This window comes from Myxocyprinus asiaticus, chromosome 2 (genome assembly GCF_019703515.2).
Source record: "Myxocyprinus asiaticus isolate MX2 ecotype Aquarium Trade chromosome 2, UBuf_Myxa_2, whole genome shotgun sequence".
Lineage (NCBI taxonomy): Eukaryota > Metazoa > Chordata > Actinopteri > Cypriniformes > Catostomidae > Myxocyprinus > Myxocyprinus asiaticus.
In genome coordinates, this window is record NC_059345.1 from 4248048 (window position 1) to 4260663 (window position 12616).

The 12616-nt window shown below is 36.9% G+C and overlaps 1 pseudogene; it reads right to left on the minus strand.

The window, feature by feature from the left end:
* The window catches only part of LOC127455036 (M-protein, striated muscle-like), an 86003-nt pseudogene that overhangs the window by 25695 nt on the left and 47692 nt on the right, over positions 1 to 12616 (minus strand).

Consider the following 12616-nt stretch of genomic DNA (forward strand, 5'->3'; position numbering starts at 1 on the left):
ACGGAAAACATATGACTCGCCCTCCTTTAGATTCTTGATCTAGAACAATCAAGAGAAGCCACCAGTTACCAGCACAGGCCTGTGATGATGTCACAACCCTTAAGAAGCCCATAGCCTCCCAAATACACACAAACCTTCATGTATGTCTTGTCAGTGGCTTTCTCATTGACTCCTCTCCACATTTCAAAGTCGGCTTCAGCCTCCTTGATATCAATGTAGTATCCATTGATAGCATCACGACCCTGATAGATAGGTGGCTTCCATAGCAACACCAGAGAGTCCTTACGCACCTCCTGTACTTGGAGGTCATGGGGTGGACCTGAAAGAAATGGCAGTTAAACAACATTTCAAACAAAGCGATTAGCATGAGCAAAATGGTTGTTAGAGTTGTCACGCAAAGCTGTCTCTTCTGAACTGAACATCAGGTGATCCCTTTAGAGTGTAACAAGAGTGTTACGCTCTAAAGGGATCACCTGATGTCTAGCCAGATAGCACATTATATGCTGTGTGCTCATTGTGTTGCGTGTGGATTATCTAGAGATCTATGCATCCGATTATGTTGTGTGGGCTCGTTTTAAAGATTATCGCCTCCTCTAAGTAATTCTATGTTATATTTTATTTTCATTTATTTTTCGTGAAGTTATAAGCGAAAACACGGCATATAAGCAACACCTGTTTACATGTAACATGTTTGTCAAAGATATATACTTAGCTATTACTTGCTATATTTTTGTCTGTGAGTAAAACAAATAGGCTGGTTGTATTCTTCTCTTTTAGAGCTTTCCAATGACATATGACACATGGCTATATATCAGTTTGATGTTTTTACCAATTACAATGATATGTACAGTGCAAAATTATTAATAAATTATCAAAATGTAACACTTCTGATTTGTCTGCAAATTTCAAAGCACTTGTTCTGTTTTGGTCATAATGCCTTAAAGGGTTAATGGATTGGCCCCATTCACTTCCATTGTGTTAACATGATTTTAGTGTGATAAAATCGCCTACTAACCTTATCAGTGAAAACTTATATTTAATACCGAAATTACAGGGTTTCATGCTATTGTTATGACAATAAGCTTATAATATTGGATATCATTTTACAAAGATACATTTTAACATTTAAAATCAACAATGCCACAAAATACTTTTTTGACTGTGGATTGCAGATCTGTTTCTCAGTCAAATCTAGGGGTGTTACCCTTATTGTAGGTAAACAAAACTTTGCTCATAAGTAAAAACATTAATGTTTTTTAATGAGTTTGTTCCTACCTGGTACAGCAATAGTCCACTCTTCACACTTGAATACCTCACTGGGCAGAGACGGGATGCCCACGCCAGCCATGTTGGCAGCACGTATCTGGAACTGGTACAGCATGTTCTCCTTCAACTCTGAAACCTAGAGAGACAAATAAAGTAAAGGAGAAGGGGTGGAGGTCTCCAACTGGCCAGCTTAAGCATACAGAGTTGGAAAAGTATTTGCCACTTCCTGATTTCTTCTATTTTTGTGTATTTTTCATAATAATTTATTTGAGATCTTCAAACAAGATATAACATAAAACAAAGGCAACCTGAGTAAACACAAAATACAGTTTTTAAATATATATATATATTTTTATTGAAGCAAAAAAGTTATCCAACACCTATATCACCCATGTGAAAAACTAACTGCCCCCTTAAACTTAATAGCTGGTTGTGCCACCTTTAGCAGCAACAATTACAACCAAACACTTCGATAACTGGAGATCAGTCTTTCACAACGCTGTGGTGGAATTTTGATCTACTCTTCTTTGCAGAACTGATTTAGTTCAGCCATATTGGAGGGTTTTCGAACATGAACTGCCTGTTTAAGGTCCTGCTACAGCATCTCAATCGGGTTCATGTCAGGACTTTGACTAGACCACTCCAAAACTTTAATTTAGCTTCTTTTGAGCCATTCAGAGTTGCACTTGTTCTTCTGGGTTAGCAGTGGTTTTTGCCTCGCCACTCTTCCATGGATGGCATTTTTGGCCAGAGTCTTTCTGATAGTGGAGTCATGAACAGTGACCTTTATTGATGCGAGAGAGGCCTGCAGTTCCTTTGATGTTGTACTTGGCTTTTTTGTGACTTCCTGGATGTGCTCTTGGAGGAATTTTGGAAGCACAGTGTTACGTCCTTGGATGTATTTTAAGTGTATTTTTTATTTGTGGTCATTTGTTTGTTTAATGACATCTGCGGATGTATGGCTTTGGCCTTATTGCAACTGAGATTTTACCTCCTTTGTGCTGTTTTTCTTTTGTTGTCTCTCCCTCTCTTTCACTCTCTCCCTTGCAGGTTGCTCAACATCCAGGTGTTTGCAATAATGATTGCCAATCACTCCTCTGTCGGGATTGGTTGATGGGGAGAGGGAAGCAGGATAAAGCCCAGGCAGATCTCTACTACAAGGAGCTTCCCTTCCCTCGTTCCAGACGGTTGTTGGTGTGCATGTGTTGCTGCACATTGTTGTAGTGTTGTGGCGGCAAATTGTTGTAGTAGTTTATAGTTGTAGTTGCAAGTTACTGTGTTGTTGGTAACTTGTTTCTCTTGGTAACTGAGGTAGCTCTCATTTAAATTCAATTTGTGACTTTTTGTATATGTTGTAAATGGTACAATTATATGGAAGTTGTAGGGAGATGGGTGCCATTTTGTTTAGTCTTGTATTTTCTCCGGTGTTTAACTAGTGAGGGAGCTAGGGTAAATTTATGTTGTTTATTTGCATTTTCTTTAAGTTAGTTCTGACTTTCCAACAGTAATTGTACTTTTTGTATATTTTGGCCTTGCCCCCTCCTGAAGCCTTTGATACTTCCTATTTCTGTTTCTTTAAGTATGATTTTAAAAGTGACTTATTTTTAAGTGCTGGTATAGGAGAGGGGAACTCAAACCTTTTTGTTACTCCTCCCCAACCCTAGACTGGGGTGGGACGTAACAATTGGCCACTTCCGGGAAGGTTCACTACTGTGCCAAGTTTTCTCCATTTGGAGATAATGGCTCTCACTGTGGTTCTTTGGAGTCCCAGAGCCTTTGAAATAGTCCTTCCCAGACTGATGTATTTCAATCCCCTTTTTCCTCACCATTTTTGGAACTTCTTTCAACCTTGGCATAGTGTGCTACTGGGTGAGACCTTTTAGTTAACTTCATGCTGCTGAAAAAGTTCTATTTGGGTGTTGATTTGATTGAACAGGGCTGGCAGTAATCAGGTCTGGGTGTGTTTAGTCCAGCTGAACCCCATTATGAATGCAGTTTCATAGATTTGGGGATTTAGTAACACACAGGCCCAGTTGGTATTGGATAACTTTTTTGCTTCAATAACATTATCATTCAAAAACTGCATTTTGTGTTTACTCAGACTGCCTTTGTTGTATGTTAGATTTTGTTTGAATTTTTGAAACTATTTAGTATGAGATATACACACAAACAGAAGAAATCAGGATGGGGGCAAATACTTTTCCACAGCACTGTAATTAAGGTCTAATTATTGGATGTTTCTTCAAATATGAGCACCTTTGGCCCTGTGAACCTTCAGAAAATAAACTACTTTAAAACACTTTTCACGCTCTAGTTTATTTAATTTGTCTACTAACAATGTCCAACAGTAGATATAAATGTATTGCTGGAGAATTCTTACATTTTTGTCAGAATACATAGTTATATCATAGTAATAGCAACTATGATATAAATCATTTTCACACAATACTTAAATATTTAAATGGTTGATGTTTAGTTCACTTTTTGTTTACATTATCACACTTTTAATTTAAATGTAATAATTATTATTTTATGATGGATTTTCATAGTTTAAGATTGAAAGTCTGGGTCTGGTACAAGGGTAAAACAATTACATTTATACATAAAAGGCATTTGAAATGTACTGTTGCAAAAATAAATAAGGGATTGAGGAAGCATTAAAAAAACTTTATATAACAAAAGAAAAACATTCTTCTTTTAGTTTTAATAAAGATATACATAAAAGTGCCTGTAGTTGAAGAAACACCCTATTCCACAGTGCCACACTCACTCTGTACGCTCTCTCAGTGACAGACTTGATATTCGCCTCGTGCCATTTTCCCGGCACTCCACCGATGACCTCACGGTAATCAACAAAGTAACCGGTGATGTCAGCGCCACCGATGAAAGTGGGCTGTTTCCAGGCTAACACCATAGAGTCGCGCACACTCTCCAACACTGTGATGCCATAGGGCGGAGCAGGGGACGCTGGGATAGCAGAACACTACAGTTAGCACACTGAAAAACATCATTTACTTCATCTGTATTTCTGTCTTGTTTTCTGGTAAAATATTCAAACATCCTTAAAACAGCATAAACGTACTTGAGAAGCACATCTGCATAAGATGGTAAGACTTGTTTTCAGAGAGTATATCTTTAATTAAATTTATTTTTCTTACCCCACTGGCAAACAGACTTGTTTTAAGCCTAAACTTGCTTTAAAAAAGAAACCTATTTACAAATACAGTAATTGCTGCAGCAATTATCAGGTTGAAGTGGAATAAAGCCTTTAAGTGCGTCTTGTAAAAGATCTTAAGAATAGTTTAGATAGCCTGATTGCACAAAAAATTAAGATAAAGCACCATCATTTTCACATAGAGATATAGCCTTTTTAACATTCCTGACTGTTAAAGCGCCAACTATTGTCCGATCTCCATCAAATTTTGCATGCTTTTTCAGAATCATATTTAACATATGCCTACTAAATTTGATTAAGTTGGAGGTTTCGTTTCAAAGTTATAGGCTTTTGGGTAAACTTGGCCATGCCCATTGTTGATCTAGGGAGTCCAAAGAATTGCACTTCACTGATTAAAAAACAAGATAATAGTTCGCAAAAGTACGTTTTTGCAGTAATCTAAAATATTTAACAATTTGATTGACACCTATGTTTTTTGAGGCAAAGAAGTTAAGAATGAGACGATCTGTCATTTGATGTGAATAATGTGTGTCTGTGTGAAACACAGCAGAATATACAACCATTAACACGCATGTAAAACATGATAGTGCCTTTTTTTTCCTTTTTATTTTTGCACAGACCTCTTGGGCCAAGTGACAAATATGCATACCGCGTACTGCTCTGTTTGGCCTTTGTTAACTGTGTCTAATAGCTTCTAAAATTTGATTGGTCGAGGGTGGCCATGTTTTTTCAAGATACGCAATTATCCTTGACAAAGACACTGCATGCAAAATTTCAAGTTGATCAGACCATAGTTAGAGCTATTTTTAAGTTGTGTCACTAATAAGTGTAGGGCCACCAAGTAGCTGAGGCAAGCAATGTTTTTTATGTGGGTCCTCAGTTTGAGCCTGTACACAAATGTCCCAAATTTGGTGAAAACATCTCATTCTGTTCAAGAGTTATAACCATTTAAGTAAAAGTGGCCACGCCTACTTTTTATGTTTTGGCATACCATGGCAAAGTTGAATCAAAAGTTAATTATTTAATTTTTTTATTATTACTGGGACTCCAGAGAATCATTCTGCACTGGTTTGGTTCCGATTGGGCGAGTGGCTTTGGACTAGTTTGCAAAAGTAGGTTTTTACAATAATCTCAAATATTTAACAAACGATTTGATTCACACCAATGGTTCTTGAGGCAAAGTTGTTAAGAATGAGGAGATCTGTCATAGGATGTGAATAACTTGTGTTTGTGAGAAACACAGCAGAATATGTGATAGCGCCTCCCGGTAGCCAAAGTTTTTTACATTTTGCACAGACCACTTGGGCCAAGAGACAAGTAGGCCTACCGTGTATGGCTCCAATCAGCCTTTGTTGACTGTGTCTAATAGCTGCTGAAAGTTGATTGGTTGAGGGTGGCCATGTTTTTCAAGATATACAACTCTCCTCGACAAAGACACTGCATGCAGAATTTCAGAAAAGTTGATCGGACCAACAATACCATAGTTAGAACTGTTTTAAGTGGGTTCATTAGTGTAGTGCCTCCAAATGGCCAAGGTGTGCACATTTTTGTGTGTGTCCTCAGTTTGAGCTCATACATAAATGCCCCAAATTTGGTGAAAATCTCTCATTCCATTCAAGAGTTATAACCATTTAAGTAAAGTGGCCACATCCACTTCTTGTGTTTTGGCATACGGTTGCAATGTTGAATCGAAAGTTACATTTTTTTATTTTTTTTTGGTTGATTATTAATATTGGGACTCCAGGGAATCTTTCTGCACTGGTTTGGTCCCGATCGGGAGTATGTTTTGCAAATAATCCAATATGGCGGAAAATATTTAATGGAGGAAATGAAATCTAAGATAGCCATTTTAGTCTGTGACATACAGTTCAGGAGTTACAGCTCAAAATGCATTTGCCTTTGTTATAGTGCCCCTGATTGGTTGAAGGGGCGAGTCCGTGCACCTGAGTAGCGAACAAAAGTACTCACCATTCCACCAAGTTTTATGTCTTTAGGCCTTACGATTTGGTCTGCACGATCAGTTTCAATTATAAAAATTAAACTCTACATTTACAATTACTTCATGCTTGAACCCCTAATTCAAGACATATTATCTGAAAAAGTATTATTCTACTACACAATTTTGCTACTCAAGTAAGTTAATTTTGTTTTAAGTTTGTTTATATATTTTTACTGGAAAACAACACAAAAATACTGATTAAGATTATTTTTATTTATTTATTTATTTATTATTTTTTTGCAGTGCATTGAAGCAAATTTACTGTATCAAAGAAAATGAATGATAGACTGAGACCAAAACAAAGAATGCGAAGCAAAATATCAGAACCAAATCCTAAATTTTCAGAAATACTGACTGGAACTGCGACGCTACCATTGGATCATCTTGAAAAATGTATTTCTGTTACTGTCACTGAATAATTTTTCATTCTAATTTATAAATAAAAATGGCAACACTTTACATTAAGGTTGTATACTGCATCTTAATATTAGTTAACACAATAGTTATCATTAACTACCAATGAAAAATACATTTACAGCATTTAATCTCGGTTAATTTCTACATTAAATTCTGTACATTATACAATTAAAAGTTGTTATGTTAACATTAAATTGCAAACATGAACTAAAATGATTTAAATGAACTAAGATTATATATAGATGTTAATAATAAATTCTTAAACAATATTAAACAATATTGCCCATTTATAGTACATGCCACTTAATGCATTTAACTAATGCTATTGCAAATAACCTTACTTTAAAGTTTTACCAAATAAATAAATGATGATAATAATAATAACAATAATGATACAAAATGAACATTGGTTTAGAAAGCACATGAGAGTTTCCACATTTTTAAAGAGAAGTGCATGGTCTCAGATGAAGAGTAATGCAAGCTGGTGAGCCCAATGAGTGTGTCATGTAGTGGGGAAGGTGTCCAGCATATTGACAGTTTTGGCTGGTGGCTTTAAAAAGCCCAAAGAATCCCTGGATGTGTCTGTGATGACATTAGAGGGTTTAAACAATCTACAGCTGTGAAAACTTACCATAGATTAGAGTTCTAATAGAAGATATTCTGCTGGAAAAAACAGGTCACACCAGTTTAAGGTGATCAAGGTGGTCTACCAAGTCGAAACCAGATCCAATAGCTGGTAGATTTAGATCATACCTTTTAGACCAGCTAGAAACCATAAGAACCTGGTTTAAGCTGGATTTGTCCAGTGGGGTTAACCAACCAAATAATTGTTGCAATCTTACCTGCAAGATTTACAGAATATTCCGGGTTCAATACAAGCTGAGCTCAATCGACAGCATTTGTGGCATAATGTTGATTACCACAAAAATAATTTTGACTCGTCCCTTGTTTATTTAAAGAAAGCAAAAATTGCGGATACAGTGCAGCACTTACAATGAAAGTTTTTGTTGCAATAAACATTATGCCACAAATGCTGTCAGTTGAGCTTAATTTTTATTAAACCCCAAACATTCCTTTAAGTGATGATTTATAACTATAGTGAATAACTACACTGCTATTAAAACAACTGCAATAAGCTAATTTTATTAGAGAGGTCCTGTGTCAATTTGGTAAATTGACAATAATGAGCAAATAATGAATCATGATGGAATTTGTTATATTGCAATAAGCTATTCAGGATTCAATAGGGTTCAAAAAAGATGAAAAAGGGAAAAAGTCAAGAGGTTCAAAATGCAAAGAAATTAAATAAAAAAGGAATAAAAAAAAACTCTGAGGCCAACTCTGAGGAGGGATGGCGATGAGTGATCTTCCAGAAAGTTGGCTCTGAACACAACTGAACATAGTTCTTGTTGTAGGGTTAAACATTTGTGTGCAGTGCTTTATATTATTATTATTATTTTGATGTGCTTTTATTTTGAATTTGCTGATGTGTATTGAGTCTTTTTTGATGCTGTTTTCCCTTGTTAAAATACTTTTTCCTATCCCAACTTTGGATGACTTCTCTGAAAAGTATCAACAGTGGGACTCTGTTGTGCTACCAAAACATTTCAACATGGCAACATTGGCTCCACCAATGGTGTGAGTTTGGGGCGGGACTATCTGTTTGTTCGGGAGTGTTTGGGAAACCTGTTTGAAAACTGTAATCATTTTTTTGCCGTTTGATGATGCTAGTGGTGCAAAAATGACACATTTCACCTTAAAAAAGACACCCAAAGCAAAGCAATCATTTCAAAATAAAAGCACAGAACACAAATATTTAACCCCACAACACTCTTGATCTCCATCTTATCACCTGAGGCTCTTCGTCCTATCTTTTGCTGTCCATCTTTCTCTTGTTCTGGAGAAGAATTTACCGAAGACTTTCGATTGTCCGGCATTTCCGTTGCCTGCTCCATTTGGATACAGTTGGGTGTGACCAATTCAGTGCATGAGTTCGTAACCCGATTAGCATTTTCAGTACTCTGCTCATGAATGGGTTCAGGTGCCCTGGTAACACTGCCACTCTTGCCCTGTTTGCCCTCATGTAGTGCAGTTGGATGCGGTTTGTGACCCGTCTTTTGAGCCCCTCTCCAACCCTATCATTAACATTAGCTAGGCATGTTAGCGGCATGCCAGCGGGGGAGTGAGGCGCCACATGCCTGCCCACTCCGCAAGAGCTGTAGGTTAGTCCGACCCCATTACCCCCCGACTCCAGACACACACCATGAGGAACACCGCCCCCTATAGGAGTTAGCAAAGAGAACAGTGAGAGAAAGAAAAATCAGGCAAACAGAAGTAAATTAAAATCACATCGTAACACATTCACATTCTAACACTAATGCTTCTTGCAGTCACTCATTCACATATAGTGTTGAACATTTAACTATTACATTTTCTTTCAGCAGAAAATGTCAGCAGAAAGCTGTTTGCATGCAATTGAAAATTAGCCTTGCATTGTTTGTCACTATAAATGTATATTCAATTTACAATAAGAAGCAAAGAAAAAAAGAGAAAGAAACTGCAAGTTTGCAGGAGAAATTAAGATGAGGATGCAGTTATTTAGTGTCGTTTATGCATTTGACCATAGTGATTGCATTACTTTGTGCTGACCCTTTATGAAAAAAAGACCTGACATCATAGAACGATTTCTAATGTGAAACCCAATAACACAACCTAGTCTCATTACTATTCTTACATTTTTTGCCAAGTTACTTTTACTTGGCTCGTTGTATGTATTTCGGCAGTTTCCTGGTAAAATGAACACTAGAGGTGATACAACAATGACGACTTTTTTTTACTTTCACAAAAATCACGAGTAAAACTTATACAACCCCAATTTCGAAAAAGTTGGGACAGTATGAAAAATGCTAATAAAAACAAAAAGGAGTGATTTGTAAATTATATTCACACTTTGCTATATTGAAAGCACTACAACTACACGTTATATGATGTTTTACCTTGTGAATTTCATTGTCTTTGGAAAATGTACAGTCATTTCAAATTAGATGATTGCAACACGCTCCAAAAAAGTTGGGACAATTGAGTGTTTATCACTGTGAAACATCACCATTTCTTCTAATAACACTTATTAAGCATTTAGGCACTGAAGACACAAGTTTGTTAAGCTTAAAAAGTGGAATTTTTTCCCCATTCATCCATTATGCAGGTCTTCAGCGGCACAATTGTACAGAGTCTTCATTGCCGTATTGTGCGCTTCATAATGAACCACACATTCTCAATTGGAGATGGTCAGGATTGCAGGCAGGCCAATCTAGTGCCCGCACTCTCTGCTTATTCGGCCAATGGATGGCAGTATATGCTGCTCTAAAATGTGTACATATCTGTCTGCATTAATGGTGCCCTCACAGATGTGCGAGTTACCCATGCCATGGGCACTGACACACCTCTGGCCCATACAGACACTGGCTTTAGGACCTGACGCTGATAACAGCTTGGATGGTCGTTTTTCTCTTTGGCCCGGAGAACACGAAGGCTGTGTTTTTCAAAAACTATATGAAATGTGGACTCATCGGACCAAAAAACACAGTTCCACTGTTCTACTTTCCATCTAAGACGAGACCGAGCCCAGAGAAGTCAGCAGCACTTCTTGACAGTGTTGATGTATGGCTTCTCCTTTACATAGTAAAGTCTTAACTTGCATCTGTGGATGCAGCGGCGAGTGGTGTTGACTAACAAAGGTTTACTAAAGTTATCCCAAGCCCATGTTCATTATATCCATTACCGATGAATTATGTTTTTTAAGACAGTGATGTCTGAGGGATCAGAGATCACATGCATTCAGAAGTGGTTTTCGTCTTGACCTTTATGCACCGAGATTTGACCAGATTCCTTGAATCTTTTAACTATATTGTGCACTGTAGAGGGTGAAATGCCAAAAATTCTTCCAATTTGTCTTTGGAGAACATTGTTCTCAAAGTGCTGGATTATTTGCTGAAGCTTCTGTTGGCAAACTGACAAGTCTCAAATGATCCTTACTCTTGAAGGACTCTTTTTGGAGGCTCCTTATATATGACACAATTGCCTCACCTGTTTAACATCTCCTATTTCACATTGCCTTGTTATTTTAACTCGTCAAATTGTTAGTTGTCTTAAATTGCCCCTGTCACAACTTTTTTGGAGCGTGTTGCAATCATCTGATTTGAAATTACTATACATTTTCAACAAAAAAAAAAAAAAAAAAAATATGAAATTCACAAGGTCAAACATCATATAATGTGTAGTTGTTGTGCTTTCAATATAGCAAAGGGTGAATATAATTTACAAATCACTCCCATTTGTTTTTATTAGCATTTTTCATACTTTTTTGGAATTGGGGTTGTACTTACTTTTTGCACTGTTCCTCACGCAATACTATCTTATGACATTAAAACACTTTTAATACTGAATAACACACGACTTGTAAGATGACACATTTTAATGTTTGCATTACATAACCAACTGCATTAACAAGCTTGTTCAAGTGTGATCAAATTGTGCGGTAGCTCAACTGATTAAGCGCTGCACTTGCAATGCAAAGGACCGGGATACGAGTCCTGAAGAGACATGTCCCCCTCACTTTTAGAAATAACTAAACTCGACATTTAAATAGGTTTATTTTGCTTAATTGTAGTGCTAGGGAAAAAAGTGCAGCTGTTCACCTAAAACTAAGCCTTTAAGACCCAGCAGAAGCATCTGCCAGCTGCTTGCTTCGGCAGTGGGTGGAATGAACTCAAAAGCGCTAATCCCACTGGTTATCACTCAAATGTCACAGTCCACGTTTTGACACAGACAACGTGATTAATATTAATGAGCCCAACAGCCTGCTGTCAGGCAATCTACCTGAGACAATACGTGAGCAAACAGAGAAGTCAACTTTGAGTATTTTAAGTTAATTGTTAAAACATTTTACATTTTGGTAACTTTTAGTGAGTTTTAAATCTAACCTCTTTATTGTTAGATTTTCACTGAAACACTGAATGACCAATAATATCTCATGTACAACCCCCAGCCAAAAACTGAAGGGGACAGACATTTGTGATTTCTTTCACAGTCATGTGTGTGACAACAATAATCTTATGTCATAGTATACATCTATATTGTTCTTTGGCTTTTCCATGTCTTTTGTTTGGCCATTATATTGAATTTAGATTAAAGGGATAGTTCACCCAAAAATGAAAATGCTCTCCTCATTTACTCACCCTCATGATATCCCAGATGTGTATGACTTTCTTTCTTCTGCTGAACACAAATGAAGATTTTTAGAAGAATGTCTCAGCTCTTTTGGTCCATACAATGCAAGTGAATTGAGTGGCAAAATTTTGAAGCTCAAAAAAATCGCATAGGTCAGCACAAAAGTAATCCATAAGACTCCAGTGTTTAAATCAATGTCTTCAGAAGTGATTTGATAGGTGTGGGTGAGAAACAGATCAATATTTTAGTACATTTTTGCAATACATTCTCCTCCCCAGCATGCCGTTTTGTGATAAATCAATGACATTTTTAAAATCGCATATTGGATGAAACTAAAGACTCTAATCTTTTGACTCAAACAGGTTTTAATGTTAAAACTTAATTAGGTTTCTTACCAGATGTAGTTTTGTTTCCGTTTCTCCCAAAGACAAACTCTGCTGTGATCGGCGCCATGTTGTTTTGTCACATGACTGCATCAGAAGTTTAACCCATTACTGACAGCTTAGAGTCTCCTGAACTGAGATCAGTTG